Genomic DNA, 16656 nt, shown 5'->3' with positions numbered 1-16656 from the left:
GAATTATTTGGATTCCTAAGTCCTAGTAGAATGTAAACAAAAGCAAAAGGATATGCTTACTGTAGTGTATCCAGATGCAGAGCTCAACACCGCTGGTAATAAAGAACAGTAACTCAATTATTGCAAAAGGGATTAACTTGCATTTAATTTGCATCTATTTAAATAGGTGGGGGTAGGAACACTAGTATTAGCAAACTGAAAGTAAACAAAGATTCCTAAATAGAGTTAGCATATATATCACATGTTTAAAAACATTATTCCTAGTATCTGAGTCTGTGCAATCAAGGACAAACACAAATATTAACAGCTTAATTGTGTTCCCAGATTCACAGAAATCTAAGTTGCTTGTGGAAATTCCCAGAGTTCTGGGAGCAATGGCTGTCCCAGTGCTGGGGAACCCTGGCCAGCACAGCACATCTGGCCTGAAGCCTGAGGAGAAGAGAGGGGAAGTGGGGCAGACATCAGTTCTGGAAGTTTTAAAACAGGGATTCTTCAAACGCTAGTCAGCCCAGCCAAGTTGGAGGGATTGGGGACAGCAGTGGATGAAGGAAAGATCTGGGGTCACATTGAGAACCAAGAAACTTAAGGAATTACTTCTCTCAAGGGGGCTGTGTTTTGGGGAAAAGGAGAGGAGAGCAGGGGATGTGGGATGCGACTGTCCTCTCCCAATCCCCCGCCCCAAATTGGTACTTTTTCAAAGGTGATAAAGGCTATGATGAACTGGCATTTAATAAAGCAGCATGAAATCAACAGCAGATCCTTAAAAGGCACAGGGACAGGGAAAAGGTAACCAAAAAGGGAACCATTTCTATGGGTTCATTCCCCCCAACAACCAAAGCAGCGTATAGAGCTTGGCCAATCCTTCAGGTTTATCCATTTGTTTTGTGTACTTGTTTACATCTGCTTTTTACTTTTGTTAATTGCTTTTCATCCACATCCAGTTTCCCTATCTTCTTTTTCTCTCTCTTTTTTTTTTGAGGCAGAATTTTGCTCTTCTTGCCCAGGCTGGATGGAGTGCAAGGGTGCCATCTCGGCTCACCGCAACCTCCGCCTCCTGGGTTCAAGCAATTCTCCTGCCTCAGCCTCCCAAACAGTTGGGATGACAGGCATGTGCTACCACACCTGGCTAATTTTGTATTTTTACAGGCATGTGCCACCACGCCCGGTCTCTTTTCCTCTTTTTAAACCAGCACCGACCTCAGTCAGGATCCCAGAGGCTGGTGAGACAGGAGCGTGCTGAGGACACACTGGGCTAAGGGATTGAAGGAAGAACCACACTGACCTCTGGGAGCTGCGAGGGCTTTGTTTCAAGTCTCCTGCTTTGAAGTCTGATTCGGTGATTACTATATTCTCCTAAAATGAGCCAGAACAAGGAAGTGGAGATGGGAGGAGGGGGAGGAAACATGTGATTGCACCCTGCAAGATATGGGACAATGGACGCCAGCCTGTGTGGCGAGTTGGTCAAAGGCCAGGGAGAAACCGGCAGAGGTTCATGAAGGGGTACAGAGCAGGCTGTGGAGGGCTCTTAGCAGAAGCACATTTGGAACAAAGATGTGATATTGTGAGATCCTCATTTTGGACAGATCACTCTGCTTTGTGGAAGAGACCAGAGGCCTGGATTTAGCTGGGTAATTGAATGGGATGAAAGAATGGAGAAAAGGGGGAAGCTGGTTCCAGAAATGTCCAGGAGGCAAACTAGATGGGACCCATGGTTGAATGAATATGGAAATGAGAAGAGGAGTTAAGGATAACATCCAGGTTTCTAGTTTGAATAACTTGCTGGTTGATGAAGCTACTACCTGAGAAGGATAGAGACGGTGGAGAAGGTTTGAGGTTGGATGATGGCAACTGGAGGGGGAGGTGGCTGTGAGACAGAGAGGACTCCAAATGCGGGCCTCGAGCAAGCTGGTAGAGTGGACCAGACCTACATAAGAAGACCTGGATTCTGAGCTGACTACTAATATTCAATGATTGGGTGACCAGGGATCCTCTCAAGCATTTGGAATCTGTTTCTTCACTTATTAAATGGAACAATTGACCTACAGGTTTTCTATTAGGATTAAATGAGAATGTGTGTAAAAGTGTTCTTAAACTCTGAATCTTTAATTACATTTCTTTCTCTCTCTTCCATCCATCAAACATTTTGTGCTATTTCAAGCAGGCACCAGAGATAAAGAAGTGGACAGTGACTCTCACTGGGGTTGATACCATCATCAGGGTCTGGCGTCCTAAATTTGACTTTTCACTTGAGAAACATTTATTTACTCATCAAGGAAAGAATTTTTGAGCCACTATTATATGCTTGGTTCTAAAACAGAAAGTCTTAATACTGCAATTGTTTTCCTCAAGGACCTCAAAGTTCAGGGTGCAGAAAATAAAACATATGAGGGGCAAAGAAATGATTAAATATTGATTATTTAATATTACTATTTTAAATAATTATTCACAATGGAACTAAACTGGCCTCATGGGGGATCAACATACCTTAACAAAAAGACCAGCAGATTGAGCCTTGGCACCCTCTCTAAAGCTCCTTATGCCAAGTATACAGAGGTTGTCAATCCAGACAATCTATTGATGGATCAAAGTTCCTTGATGGATACTATCAATTATTGAACAAATAGTTCCTGAATACACATTCTGGGCCAGGTATTCTTTCAAGGGCAGGATATACTTTTTAATGATCTCTAATATTCCCCAAAAGTCCACACTGACTCCTTATGAATGGGCTGCACTTTGTGAACTTGCTTTATAAACACTACTACGGAACGCCGGGCGCGGTGGCTCACGCCTGTAATCCCAGCAATTTGTTTGGGAGGCCGAGGCGGGTGGATCACGAGGTCAAGAGATCGAGACCATCCTGGTCAACATGGTGAAACCCTGTCTCTACTAAAAATACAAAAATTAGCTGGGCATGGTGGCATGCACCTGTAGTCCCAGCTACTCAGGAGGCTGAGGCAGGAGAATTGCCTGAACCCAGGAGGCGGAGGTTGCGGTGAGCTGAGATCGCACCATTGCACTCCAGCCTGGGTAACAAGAGCGAAACTCTGTCTCAAAAAAAAAAAAAGAAAAAGACTACTACAGTACAGTCTGCTATTTTCAGTCTTGCCAGATGATTAATTTCTGGAGTATTTCTCAAATGGAATTAAAGTTTTGGTGTGTGGTTATTTTTTAAAAATACTTCAATTTTTTTTCCCAAATCACATTCATCTCTACCTGTAGTACAGGAGCAAAGATATCAATGTCCCAGAGAGAAGATGAGAAGTATAAGCCTTATCTTCTTTAGGTGGGATATGCATTCTTCTCTAAACACATGAGCATACACATAGATGAAGATAGCTCATGGAGAAAAATAACCCTTGAAAACCTTCATTTCCTTCTTCACAATCCAATATTTATAATTTCTGATAATGTGTAATTTGCACATCTTTAGTGTTTCATAAATGTTCACTGTGAATGGAATCTGGTCCAATAAATACCTACCTGGATATAAAACTAAAGAAAATAAATTAACATATAAATCATCCTTGAGATCTGCCTACAATCTGCTAATATATATAGCATTATTTTCACTATGCTTTGAAAAATGGGGACCACTTTTTGCATTATTTTCGTTTATTTTACATATTTTTTTGAGATGGGGTCTGGCTCTATAGCCCAGGCTGGAGCTCAGTGGTGTGATCTCAGTTCACTGCATCCTCTGCCTTTCAGGTTCAAGTGATCCTTCTACCTCAGCCTCCCGAGCAGCTGGGACCACAGGTGCATGCTACCACACCTGGCTAATTTTTGTATCTTCTTGTAGAGACTGGGTTTCACCATGTTGCCTAGACTGGTCTCAAACTCCTGAGCTCAGGTGACCCTCCCACCTTGGCCTCCCAAAGTGCTGAGATTGCAGGCATAAGCCACCATGCCCAGCCCACATTATTTTAAATAACAAAAATCTCATGGTGTAAATACTAACTGAGCAACATGAGAAAGCACATAGGGTAAGGTGGCAAATACACTTGATGAATAAAATGAAATAACTGTAAGCAGTATTTTCAAACAGTTCATCTCAGATCAGCAAGGCAATTTTATTCTATTGTGTACATCTTAAAAACCATTATAATTCAGAAGAAATATACTTTTAATTTAACTTGTTTTTATAGATTTAGGGGGTACGAGTGCAAATTTCTTACATGCATATATTGCACTGTGGTGAAGTCTGGGCTTTTAGTGTAGCCATCATCTGAATAGTGAACATTGTACTCAATAGATAATTTCTCATTCTTCAGCCCTCTTCTACCCTCCCACCTTTTGTAATCTCTGGTGTCTACTGAAATGTATTTTTTGATATAAAAATGATAAGAAGAAAGAAAAAATTCCATAATCCATAGTCCCATCTCTCAGAGACCAACACAGACATACCGATACACAGTGAGTGCATACGATTTTCCATAAAATAATGATCACGCCATATATATACTGGTCTATAATCTGCCTTTTCCATCTAAATATGTCCTGAATATCCTTTCATACTACTTTACATTTTTACTTTTAACAGCTGCATAGTTTTTCATTTTATGGACATACCATCATTTTTTCTCTAGTTATTACATCCTGAAAAAAGCTCTCCAATGGCATCTTAAAATGTAAAGTTAAAACAGGTATTAAAATACTCAGTATTTAGTTCAGCAGTGGACCTCTGAAGTATATATGGAATCATTTTACATTTCGAAACAGAATTCTATAACGTGACAGTAAAGTACATAATGCCCGTAGATTTGCATTTTTTGTGACATAGAGTTCAAGCCTAAGTTCATTCAGAACAAAAGTGACTGCTTTTAGGTAATGCATTTAAGAGGAAATGTCATTTCAAGTTTGTTGAAGACTGCCATCTAGTGCCTCCTTTCTTCCTGTTGGATGTGGAAAGATTTCTGTGAGCAAGTCAGTTTAAGGATATTCTATATTTAACTATCTGGATCATTAACTCAGGTTTTTATATACCAGTAACCTTTTTCAGCTTGTATGTCATTTTTATGGTGCCAGCTGTGGCGATTAGGGGAATCGATTGCACTGTTTTAGCAGTCTTAGAGAAAAAGTGAGGCACAGACTGAAAGAAGCAGTCATTTATCTTCCTTTGCTGACCTATGCAATTAAACATGACCCTCGAAACAAGACCAATTAACTCCTTTGTGGTGACATAATCTCTGGAACAGATGGATCAATAATGGGGACATATCACTCCACCAGCCTTCATGTTTAAGATGAGCACTGTGGCACTGGGAAATTCTGCTCGGGATGGTATAGCTGAAAGATTATGTCATCAGCTAAATAGCACAGACTCTGAAATGAAAGATCTGCAGCGGACACCTGCTACTGACTAGATAGTCACTAAGTGACCCCTGGCACTCCTTTGTGAATCAATTCAAAATCAATGTCCCAGCGTGATGTTAGGTGGCACTGTGCTAATGGACAAGTAAACTTTCAAGAAAAGCAAGGCAAAGTATGTCTCAGCCTTACAGGCTCATTAGCCAATCTGAATTGGAATAGTGTACCACACCTGACCGGTTATGTCCACCTACCTGAATTACCCTAGATGTTTCAATTAGATATAGCTCCCTTCCTTGAGTCATAAATTATTTAAGTTTCACTGTGCACTGTTAAACAATTGTAATACTCTATGCTTAAGTAACTACCTTTCAAATGGAGTATGAAGTAATTTTGTGATAAAATTCACAGGAGTCCTAAAGTATGAAAGCAGCTGAACTGGTTTTAGATAAAATTCCATCTGGCAGCTCAACTGATCAAGACATTTGTTTGATTTCAACAGCTCACAGAATTATAATTAGGCAATTTGAATGGCACCCATATTTCTCTTTCTAGAAAACACCTAGTTTATTCGTAAGTAAAATAAATCCTTCAGGAAAGTTCGTTCATAGCTACTTCAGTGGATTTCCAAATTCAAATGCGCGCCTTAAAAGTAAAATTCCTGGGCCGGGCACGGTGGCTCATACCTGTAATTCTGGCACTTTGGGAGGCCCATGCGGGTGGATCACCATAGGTCAGGAGTTTGAGACCAGCCTGGTCAACATGGAGAAACCCTGTCTCTACTAAAAATACAAAAATTATCCAGGCGTGGTAGTGGATGCCCGTAATCCCAGCTGCTCGGAAGGCTGAGGCAGAAAAATCACTTGAACCAGAGAGGCAGAGGTTGCAGTGAGCCGAGATCGCACCACTGCATTCCAGCCTGAGCAACGGAGCAAAACTTCGTCTCAAAAAAAAAGTAAAAGTTCCGTATTCATAAGTTCTTGAAAATTATTAAATTATTATATAACTTTTAACATATCCAATCAAAATAAAGAAGAAAATTTATTTTAAAGCAACTATTTTTATATCTGGTAGATTATTTTTATAAGCATTTACATATTAATGTCAACAATAACTCAGTTTAATTTACTATGCAATAGTTTGTGTGAATTTAACTTTGACCCCCCCAAAGGTTGTCTGAACAAATACAAAACTTTTAGTTTTCTAGGCTTTATTACACAAATTCCTTCAGATTGCCTCTCAAATTCTGCCTTCATCTGGCCACTGAGAAACAGAGAATAAAATTTACCCGATTTGAACTGTGAAAGGAGGTAAACATAATGAATGGTAACTTTTTTCACAAAAATGCAACTATTTTGGACTGCTCTATATCATAGATTTTGTATGCGTTTCAGTGTAAAAAAAACAAAAGGTCAATAAAAGGGGCTTATGAAGAAGTATTACAGGAATAAAATAGTCTCCTACAGGAATAGCTATTGTCTCCTCCAACAAATAAAAGCTAAAAAACAAAACCATTGAAACCAGCCTACAGAAGAGTGACACTGTCCAGCACAAATACAGGCTGTGGTTAAAGCTGGGGAGATCCTAGCCTCACCCTGCGGCCAGTTTGGGGCTGTTCTTGTCTGAGGAAGCAGATGAACTCCCTGGTCCTAGGACTTGGGCTTGGAAACCAGCAGGGATTGTGATGGCTTTTCAGACCCACCTCACGGACAGGAGCTTGCACTTGTTTTTATGATGCAGGAGTATGAACCCCTACTAGGAATACAGGTGTCCTGGGTGTTCTGGTACTGACAGTAACACACAGCCTCATGAAAGTCATTTATCATCACTGCATCAATGAGCTCGTTTGCTATAGAGGCCAATCATCTTTTCTTTGCATTTCAGGGGTACCTGTATGAGTACATGCCCCAGCCCTGCCCCACTACACAGTGAAGTCTTAAAGGATGAAGACTGTGGGTTACATCTTTCATTTTCCTTTAACCCCTTTCTTGTGATATAAAGGACTATGTCTATATTATGTTTCTTCAATACGTATTTGTTGAATGTATAAATGAATGAATGAGAGAGAAATTTTAAGGGTAAACAATTTGGGCAGATTTCACAATATAATTAACCTTGAAAGATATGTAAACATTTGCAGTTTTAAAAAAAATTATTATTAACATCCCAGATGATCTTCATCTCTACTTTGGAACATTTAAGCACAAGAACATTCTTTAAAATATATTGCTAATACTTGTTGTTTTTAAAATAACATGCTTATAGCACACATTTTGAAAAACCTGAGAATGGCATAAAAAAATGAAGGCTCAAGGCTCATTTTATTTGTAATTCTAGCATTTTGGAAGGCTGGGTTGGAAAGCTCATTTGAGTCCAGGAGTTTGCGACCAGCCTGGGCAATGAAGTGAGACCTCATCTCTACAAATATACATATATATAAAATCAGTGAGGCGTGGTGGCATGCACCTGTCCTAGCTACTCAGTAGGCTGAGGTGGCAGGATTGCTTAAGCCCAGGAAGGCAAGGCTGCAAGTGAGCTGTGATAGGACCACTGCACTCCAGACTGGGCAACAGAGCAAGACTGTGTCTCAAAAAATAATTTTTTTTTTAAGAATAAAATTATACCCATTCCTATTTTAACCAACAGGAAATAAACCACTACTAACATTTTGCAAATACAAAATCTTACATAGAGTTAGTAGGTCCCCCATGCAGAGCATCAAACCCAAAGCACATGGGTTTCCTCAGATCCAGGATATGGTCCTCAGTTTCTTGTATGTTTAAAAAAATAACTGTTAAAACTCAACTAATCCAGTGAGTTCCTTGGGCACTGGAGGAATGTTTCAGCCTAAACAAACTTAGTTGTTTCTGATTGCTAATCAGACTGTACCCATTTTCACTGAAAAATTTCACGGCTAAATAAAATGCTCTGTGGAGTAGTTGATTTGAGAAATGAGAGTAATATCTGAGGGCTGCTTTAAAATATTAGAGCAAAATAACAGAACCACTTCAATGGGCATTGCCATCAAGCCAGGATCACTAAACGATGTGCTTGCCCAGCAGACCAACAGACAAGGAGAAGTCCACATGAGACAATTCTATGCTGGGCTACTTTACAGGCTCACTCACAAACTCCTCTTCATTTTCTCTTTATTGATTCTATTTGGCCAACTGCAATTCTGATTATACCATCCGTTCTCTTTAACTCACAGAAGTTAAGGTGTTAGCTTCTATAAATAGGCAATTTAAACATTGTTCCCAAAAATTGGGAGAGAAAGTATTTCATTCTAAAATAAAAGAAAGGCAAAGCAAAGCATAAAAGCATAATTCTTTTTGTGTTGTTATTATTATTATTTTGAGACAGGGTCTCACTCTGTTGCTCAGGCTGGAGTGCGGTGGCAAGATTTCAGTTCACTATGGCCTCCATCTCCCATCCCAGGCTCAATCAATCCTCCCACCTCAGCTTCCCGAGTAGCTGGGACTATAGGTGGGTGCTGCCACACCCAGCTAATTTTTGTACTTTTTGTAGAGATGGGATTTCGCCATGTTGCCCAGGCTGGTCTCAAACTCCTAGGCTCAAGTGATCCAGCCACCTTGGTCTCCCAAAGTGGTAGGAATACAAGGCATGAGCCACCGCACCCGGCTGAGCAATATTTCTTTAAAATTATTATGTGTGGCGGTGTATGTATCATTGTGAAGTTCTCTAACAGAGCCAAGGAAGTGGTAATATTGTCTAAATTAAGGACTGAGAAGAAAAATCTACTATTATTTATTTATCAGCATTTGTATAGACTTCTCCTGTCTGTGGTTTTTCAAGCTGTGCTCAAGGAACCAGGAACCCCACATGGCTGGAAGGAGAAAAGGGAGCTGAGGGATGGGGTTATGGCCACCAGCTTAGGGTTGCCAAGTAAAATACGGTGCCCAGTTAAACTGGAATTTCAGATAGACAACCAATAACTTCTTGGGGACATGCAATATTTGGGATATACGTATACTAAAAAATTATTCATTATTTATCTGAAATTCAACTTTAACTAGGTATCTTATATGTGTGTGTGTTTGTAAATATGGCTGCCCTATGGCAAACTCCTTTCCACCTCCCAACAAAAGCAATCCTACTTTACATGCTAGGGTACCAGATAATCTTGTGTTTGAGAAAAGTATTCAGCAACAAAAAATAGTTTGAAAACCACTTTGCTATATAAATCTGGGCAACACTCGGAACCCCACTGTCTGTGGACTTTCCATCAATAAATCAAAGTACGTCTGGTTATTGTGAAAATTAATTAAAGCTTGTAAAGCTCTTTGAAATTGGCATGTTCAGCCACATATGCTACAAAATATTTATCACACGCCAGACTGCCTGAAAACATACTGATTGCTCAGTGAACAACTAGATGGCAGAAATTCTCAAAGATGTTAAATCATAATTTTAATATTGCCACATTGAAGAATCACATATCAAAACAGACCCTTCCAGCCTAAGAAGGCAGAACCTTTCAACCTAAGAAGTGAGTTTACCTTCAAAAAACAAACATGTTTTGCTTTTAAAAGTACAGTATTTATACTGTTGTGGAGGTTTTTATCAGCTGAATCATAGGTTTTTGTTGTTGCTGTTTTTTTAAGCAGGAGTTCAAGACATAACAATCAGGAAATGAAGAAAATAGTTCATCTCCTATGAGACTATTGTCTGCTATTTCTGCTTGGTAAGGTTTTTTAATTTTATCTTTTAAGACTAAAAAAAAGGTTTTATGAAAACAAAACAGAGATACCAACACAATAAAACACATCTGGAGGCCACTTGGTGACATTCAGGCTTCTTTCTTTTTTTTCAATCATTAGCTTTCATGGAAAGCTCTTACAGTACTAAAGCAAATGTCATAAAAGTATAACACTCATTACATAATGTTGTCTAAACACTTGAGGCTGACATTAAAACCTGGCAGTGAAACTAAAGAGTAAATAAGTTCAGATTGTACCAGCCTAACAATGAAAAGACACAAGTGTAAACACCTGGTAGACTGGCCAGGTAAATGGAATATTTAAGAAGGAAAGCAGATATGTTACTCAGAAGCTTAAGGCCAGCCACAGAGAAGAAAGACAGAATCACAATGATAAGTTGCCAAAATTCATATCGTCTTTCTGATTTAAACTGATTTACAAAGGTGGCAATCAATCCCTAAGAGCACAATTAATCTTACGGCCAAATAGAAAGACTTACAATTCCAGTGGCTCATGCCTGTAATCCCAGTACTTTGGGAGGCCGAGGCAGGCAGATCATCTGAGGTCAGGAGTTTGTGACCAGCCTGATTAACATGGTAAAACCCTGTCTCTACTAAAAATATAAAAATCAGCCGTCAGTGGTGGCACACACCTGTACTGCCAGCTACTCGAGAGGCTGAGGCAGGAGAATCACTTGAACCCGGGAGGCAAAGGTTGCAGTGACTTGAGATGGCGCCACTGCACTCCAGCATGGGTGAGAGAGAGAGACTGTCTCAAAAAAAAAGAAAAAAGAAAATGACTTGCAGTACACTAAGCACCATGCTTGTCTAATGGTTCCTGCCTTTGTATACACTTTTCCTTCTGCCTAAACTGGCCCATTCTGCCATTCTGATAATGGCTTCGCCAAAATCCTATTTAGTCACTAAGACCCAGCTCAGTCATCTCTTCCTCTTTGAAGCCTTCCTTAAGAGTTCACACAGAACAAATAACTTCAGGCTTTGCCTCTGTGCTACTGCTATATCCAGTACATTTCTCTATGCCTGCCTTTACAACAATATATTCCCTGTAAGTGCTTACATGCCTTCCTCCCTTACACAACGCTGAGCTCTTGAAAAACTGAACCACTCCTACATAATGTTTGTATTCCCAGAACCTATCTCAATGCCAGGCAAGCCAAAGGCACTCAATAAAGGGATGTTGAAAGGAAAATCATCCCCCTAAATTGAAATAAAAATGGGAAAGTTTAACATTAAATGGTTAACATGGATTTGTAAGTGCAATTTCTCTTTATTTTTCAGAGAAGAGAAAAGAAGGCAGAGAATATGCAAAACAGCTCCCATCACTTTGAAGTGAATAAATGGTTAGGAAAAGAGGCAAAAGATGAAAGATTCTGTAGATCCATTTAAGGAGTGAGAACAACAGAAAACACTGAACTGCTCCTAAAGCATCTCTGCGAAAGTGTGCCAACTATACCCTGGAGCGCTAGCCTCCAGACCAAGAGGTATATGCGACTTTATTTCTGTTCCACCTTCTAACAGTCTGCTTAGAAGGCCCACAAAGGTGTCATTAAGAAATGAAATGCCTTCCTGCAGAATTTTCACACAGTCATTACTGTCTGATAGCGTTTGATCTTTGAGTCATGGTTGAAGTGACCCAGATTCAAACTGGTGGTTATTAATGTCACATTTATTAGTTCTTCCTATTGGTACAGCATTTCATAGTCACTTATGAATCTTCTGGGAAACACACCATGGCTCACTGCTGTGTTCATCTGAACAATTCAAAAACTTAATCTCAGATATAATACAGATAGTATAATGCTTCCTGGGGGGCCTCTTTTAACTTTGGGTGCAGCCTAATTAGAATGTGAACAAGACCTGAGGTCCTAAGAATTTGCTGAAAAGTGTATGATTTAATTAATTACAATGCTACTAAAAGGAACATCCAGGCCAGTAGGTATGGTGACATTTGCCAACATGTGTTATCAAAGATTAATATAGGAAGAGTTTCACTACTTACTGCATATTTATACCAGCATTTATCTGGGGAGTTTGGAAGATAAGAAAGTTATTACGGTTATTGAAAATATTAGAAATGGACCAGGTGTCATGGCTCACGCCTGTAATCCCATCACTTTGGGAGGCTGAGGTGCGCAGATCACTAGGCCAGGAGTTCGAGACCAGCCTGACCAACAAGGTGAAACCCTGTCACTACTAAAAATACAAAAAAAAAAACAAACAAATTAGCTGAGTGTGGTGGTGTGTGCCTGTAATCCCAGCTACTCAGTAAGCTGAGGCAGGAGAATCTCTTGAACCCAAGAGGCAGAGGTTGCAGTGAGCAGAGATCGCGCCACTGCACTCCAGCCTGGGCGACAGAGTGAGACTGTCTCAAAAAAAAAAAAAAAAAAAAAATTAGGAATGCAATTAAAATGAATGTTAGGTTATTTTTATTTTCCAGCAAACCCTAAGTCTCCCAAAATTAAATCCAATTTGGTCAACGGGCACACACATTTTAAACACAGTTCTAATCACTGTGCGGTGATATAAGTGAACATGCTAGTTTGAGTACTACTTTTAAAATTTTCCACCATTTCCCAGGTATAAATATAATAGTCACATTTGTAATTTTTAGTATAAACATAATTATGCCACTATTGTAATAACATTAGATTAATAATTTGCTCTTTAATATCACCACAATTTTTTTTTTTTTTTTTAGCTGTCACATTGAACTCTAAGGTAACCTATTAAACCAGACTTTTGGTCAGGGGAAGTGTACATTCTCTTAGGTTTTTAAAACATAGCTATTGTTGAATTTTAACTGGCCACACTGCATAATAAATAAAGCTATCAGTTGCACCTGGCTCATATGAATACTTTTGAGTAGACTGTTAGAAAAAATTCCAATTTGGGATTCAGGTAGTGAGAATGATGAGACTAATAATACTACTACCAGCTCACATTTGTTATTTATTATCTATCCCCCTGAAGTTATGACCTCCCTATTTTTAGAGTCAAGTACATTTTAAGCTTAAAAAATCACCAGGCCCTCCTCACTTTACAATTGAGGAAACTGAGGCACAGAGTGGGTAAGAAGTCCAGAAAATTATGTGACTTATCCAAGATCATATGTGTGTTATTAGTGGGAGATGTAATAATTATCTAAAAGCATTTAATATAGAACAAACATAAACACAACAATATTTATGAAACAATAAAACATCATCAAACAATTTTGGATAAGCTACAAGAGCTTGCTTACTTTCCCTTTCTATTTTTTTTTTCTTTCTAAAAATTTAACTGCAAACATTCCTTTATTTAGGAACTGCCAAACTGAAGCTCCTTAGGAAGCTGCATCTTGAACTAAAAGGCAGTTTCCTCATCTGTACACTGGGATAACCTTGGTTAGACCTGCACACAAAGATGCAAGGAAGATAAATGAGATAAATCTGAAAGTGTTTTATGTACTTTGGAGGTATTAGTCTTATAGTAAAGAACCCCCAAGTTAAAACATGATAATTTCTGGATAAATAAGTTGGCTCAGATTTTTAATAGGAAAACTGACTTACTGCCAATTTAGCTCTGGAAATTGAGACATTAAAATAATAATTTCAAGCAACTAGGTTTCCTAGCAAGCTGGTTGAAATCACTTTGAGGATTAGCTTTTCACCCCTGGAATTTAAGTCAGGAGATTTTTTGAGTGAAAGACAGTCTGTCATCCATGTTTTAACATACATGGCAACACCACAAGCCTCTCTGAAGATTCTACCTCTAGTTTTTAAGGTTACAGAGTGGCATAGGTGTATTATGAAGAAGGAAGTCACATAGCTTCCTTGTTGCAAATATTCAATCTTCTATTAATATAGCATCCCTTTGCTAGATAATTATATTTTATTGATCATGTGGGGCTGTGGAAAAGGAAGGAGGGTTATTTGACCTGCATCTTTTCTCCTCTTCTACCACGTTCCTCCGGCTTTATTTAGATAAAAGAGTAAACAGCTGAGAAACTACACTTCAGCTAGGGAGAAAAAAAATAATAAAACCACAGAATTCTCCAAATAAAATATCTCTGTCTCCTTTCTAAAAAATTTTAGATAAAAACAGAATACTGGCTACTATTTTTCTTCATTTATTTTTTTTTTTTTTGAGATGGAGTTTCGTTCTTGTTGCCAAAGCTGGAGTGAAATGGTGAGATCTCGGCTCACAGCAACCTCTGCCTCCCGGATTCAAGCGATTCTCCTGCCTCAGCCTTCAGGGTAGCTGGGATTACAGACACGCGCCACCATGCCTGGCTAATTTTTTGTATTTTCAGTAGAAACTGGGTTTCACCATGTTAGCCAGGCTGGTCTTGAACTCCTGACCTCAGGTGATCCACCTGCCTCAGCCTCCCAAAGTGCTGGGATTACAGGCATGAGCCATAATTACAGGCTGAGAAAAGGCTCCTGGTCTTTTCTTTATTTTATATACAACATTAAAAGGCAGTAGACGAAACAGTACAGAGGCATCTTCAGGGAACAGGTAGCTATCACAATAAATATCTAACAGTGCTGTGAAAAAAAGTACAGCAGCTTAAGAGGATTGAGGGGTGCTCGATGGTGACTCAGAAAAAGCAGGGATGCTGCTGTTTTTTACACGGTGACCAGGGAAGGCTCTCTGAAATCAGATGACTTTTGAGCAGAGATCTGAAAGGATAGAGTGAGCTGTGATCTCACATGTCTTTTTTTAAAAACATTAGTTTAAAGTTCAGTACAAACAAGGAAATTTGCTGTGAAACTTCAGGAAAGTTAAATCTGCAAATATTAAGGCTTTATACGATACTTGGAACCAGCTCTCAATTTATTTCAAATGATCCTTGAACTGTTTAGCTACAGTTAAGTATTTTTCCTAAAATGCCTCACAGTATTTCTTCACATAATAACTAAAAGAGAGTTTTCCAGTTATATGTGCAAACAACCCAGGTAGATAATTCAGGTAGAATTTTCCATTCTGAGACCCTGATTATTTGATTTGGCAAGGGGCATACTGTAGAAAGAAGGTGCTAAAGCTAGCTGATTTTGCCACTGGCCGTGTCTATACAGTGTAAAAGTTCAAAGGAAATTGGATAGTTAGCCAGATTTCAGAATGCTGAGTTTTAAAGTTCTTCTTCTTTTTTTTTTTTTTTTTTTCACAAATAAGACTTTTTATTTGCCACTATTATAAGTCTGAACTTTAAACAGATTCTTGGACTGGTGGTTCATATCCATCAGCTCGTTCAACTTTAGCAATGTCTCGTCCCCAGTGGCTTTTCCAGAACTACTGCCTTCAGCATGAAGCGCCATGAGTCTTCCCAATTCAAACTTGGGCTTCTTCAGCATTTTTACTTTTCTAACGAAGACATCATGGAGAGGATAAATAGATTGGCAAGCCTTTTCCATGTCTTTTCCAATGCTGTCTGGAATCAATTTATTGACTACTTCTTTCAAGTCATTTGTCTGCACCTCTCGGGTCATGATTTCCATCATCTTCTTCCGGATTTGGTGGACCTGTTGGTGCTGAGCATGAGGTCTTCCGTATCTGATTGTTGCATTTTTTAGTAAACACAGAACAGTTGAAGCAAGTAACCATCGGTAGTCTTGACATCAACATGAGTTTCAGTCATCGTCTGCCATTTTTTGACCATGGAAGATAGTTTGCCACGGGTAACATCCATGCCGTGGAAGTTAGTCAGGCAGTTTTTGCCCTGAACATCTTGGGTAATCAGCTTGAATTTCCTAAATGCAACTTCATCATTCTGCAAATTAGAAAGACTAACTTTAAACACTCGACCTTTGAGGCCATCAGATGCAATTTTGGTTCCTTGGGTCCTGGTGACTAGCATCTTTCCAATATTTCTCATATTGAACATAGCGGGTGCTTTCACATCATACCAATCTTTCTTAGAAAACGGATCAACCGCCGGGCACTGTGGCTCATGCCTGTAATCCCAGCACTTTGGGAGGCCGAGACGGGTGGATCACGAGGTCAAGAGATCGAGACCATCCTGGTCAACAAGGTGAAATCCCGTCTCTACTAAAAATACAAAAAATTAGCTGGGCATGGTGGCGCGTGCCTGTAATCCCAGCTACTCAGGAGGCTGAGGCAGGAGAATTGCCTGAACCCAGGAGGCGGAGGTTGCGGTGAGCCGAGATTGCGCCATTGCACTCCAGCCTGGGTAACAAGAGCAAAACTCTGTCTCAAAAAAAAAAAAAAAGAAAATGGATCAACCACTTTCTTCTTGGCTCCCTTTTTGCCGCCTTTCGTAAGGCACTTGTTCTTGCCAACCGCCATGGTGCTGCTGAGAGAGCCGAAAGGGCGGAAGTGGAAGTCGCACAAGAATTTAGGCCTAAAGTTCTTCTTTTAATTAAAAAACAAACAAAACAACAAAAAACCTCTTCCAAAATGGCAACCAACAACAACAAATCAAGGAAAGTCGGTATCATATGTCTGCTTTGTTATTACTATTATTATTTTTTGAGATGGAGTCTTGCTCTGTTGCTCAGGCTGGAGTGCAATAGCGCCATCTCAGCTCACTGCAACCTCTACCTCCCGGGTTCAAGTGATTCTCCTGCCTCAGCCTCCCAAGTAGCTGGGACTATCGGCGCATGCCA

At 39.6% G+C, this 16656-nt stretch overlaps 1 protein-coding gene and 1 pseudogene across 1 annotated transcript in view; both read right to left on the bottom strand.

Annotated features, from left to right (window-relative positions):
- Nucleotides 1–16656, bottom strand: part of PRICKLE1 (prickle planar cell polarity protein 1) — a 126841-nt gene that overhangs the window by 100638 nt on the left and 9547 nt on the right. The gene's annotated exons all lie outside the window — the stretch shown is intronic.
- Nucleotides 14465–15968, bottom strand: LOC105726230 (small ribosomal subunit protein eS1-like; annotated as a pseudogene).

This window comes from Aotus nancymaae, unplaced genomic scaffold (assembly GCF_030222135.1).
Source record: "Aotus nancymaae isolate 86718 unplaced genomic scaffold, 86718_ANA_hifiasm-v0.15.2.pri h1tg000092l, whole genome shotgun sequence".
In the NCBI taxonomy this organism is placed as follows: domain Eukaryota; kingdom Metazoa; phylum Chordata; class Mammalia; order Primates; family Aotidae; genus Aotus; species Aotus nancymaae.
The sequence above is the reverse complement of the archived record's forward strand: the minus strand, read 5'-3'. Positions and strand labels throughout refer to the sequence as shown.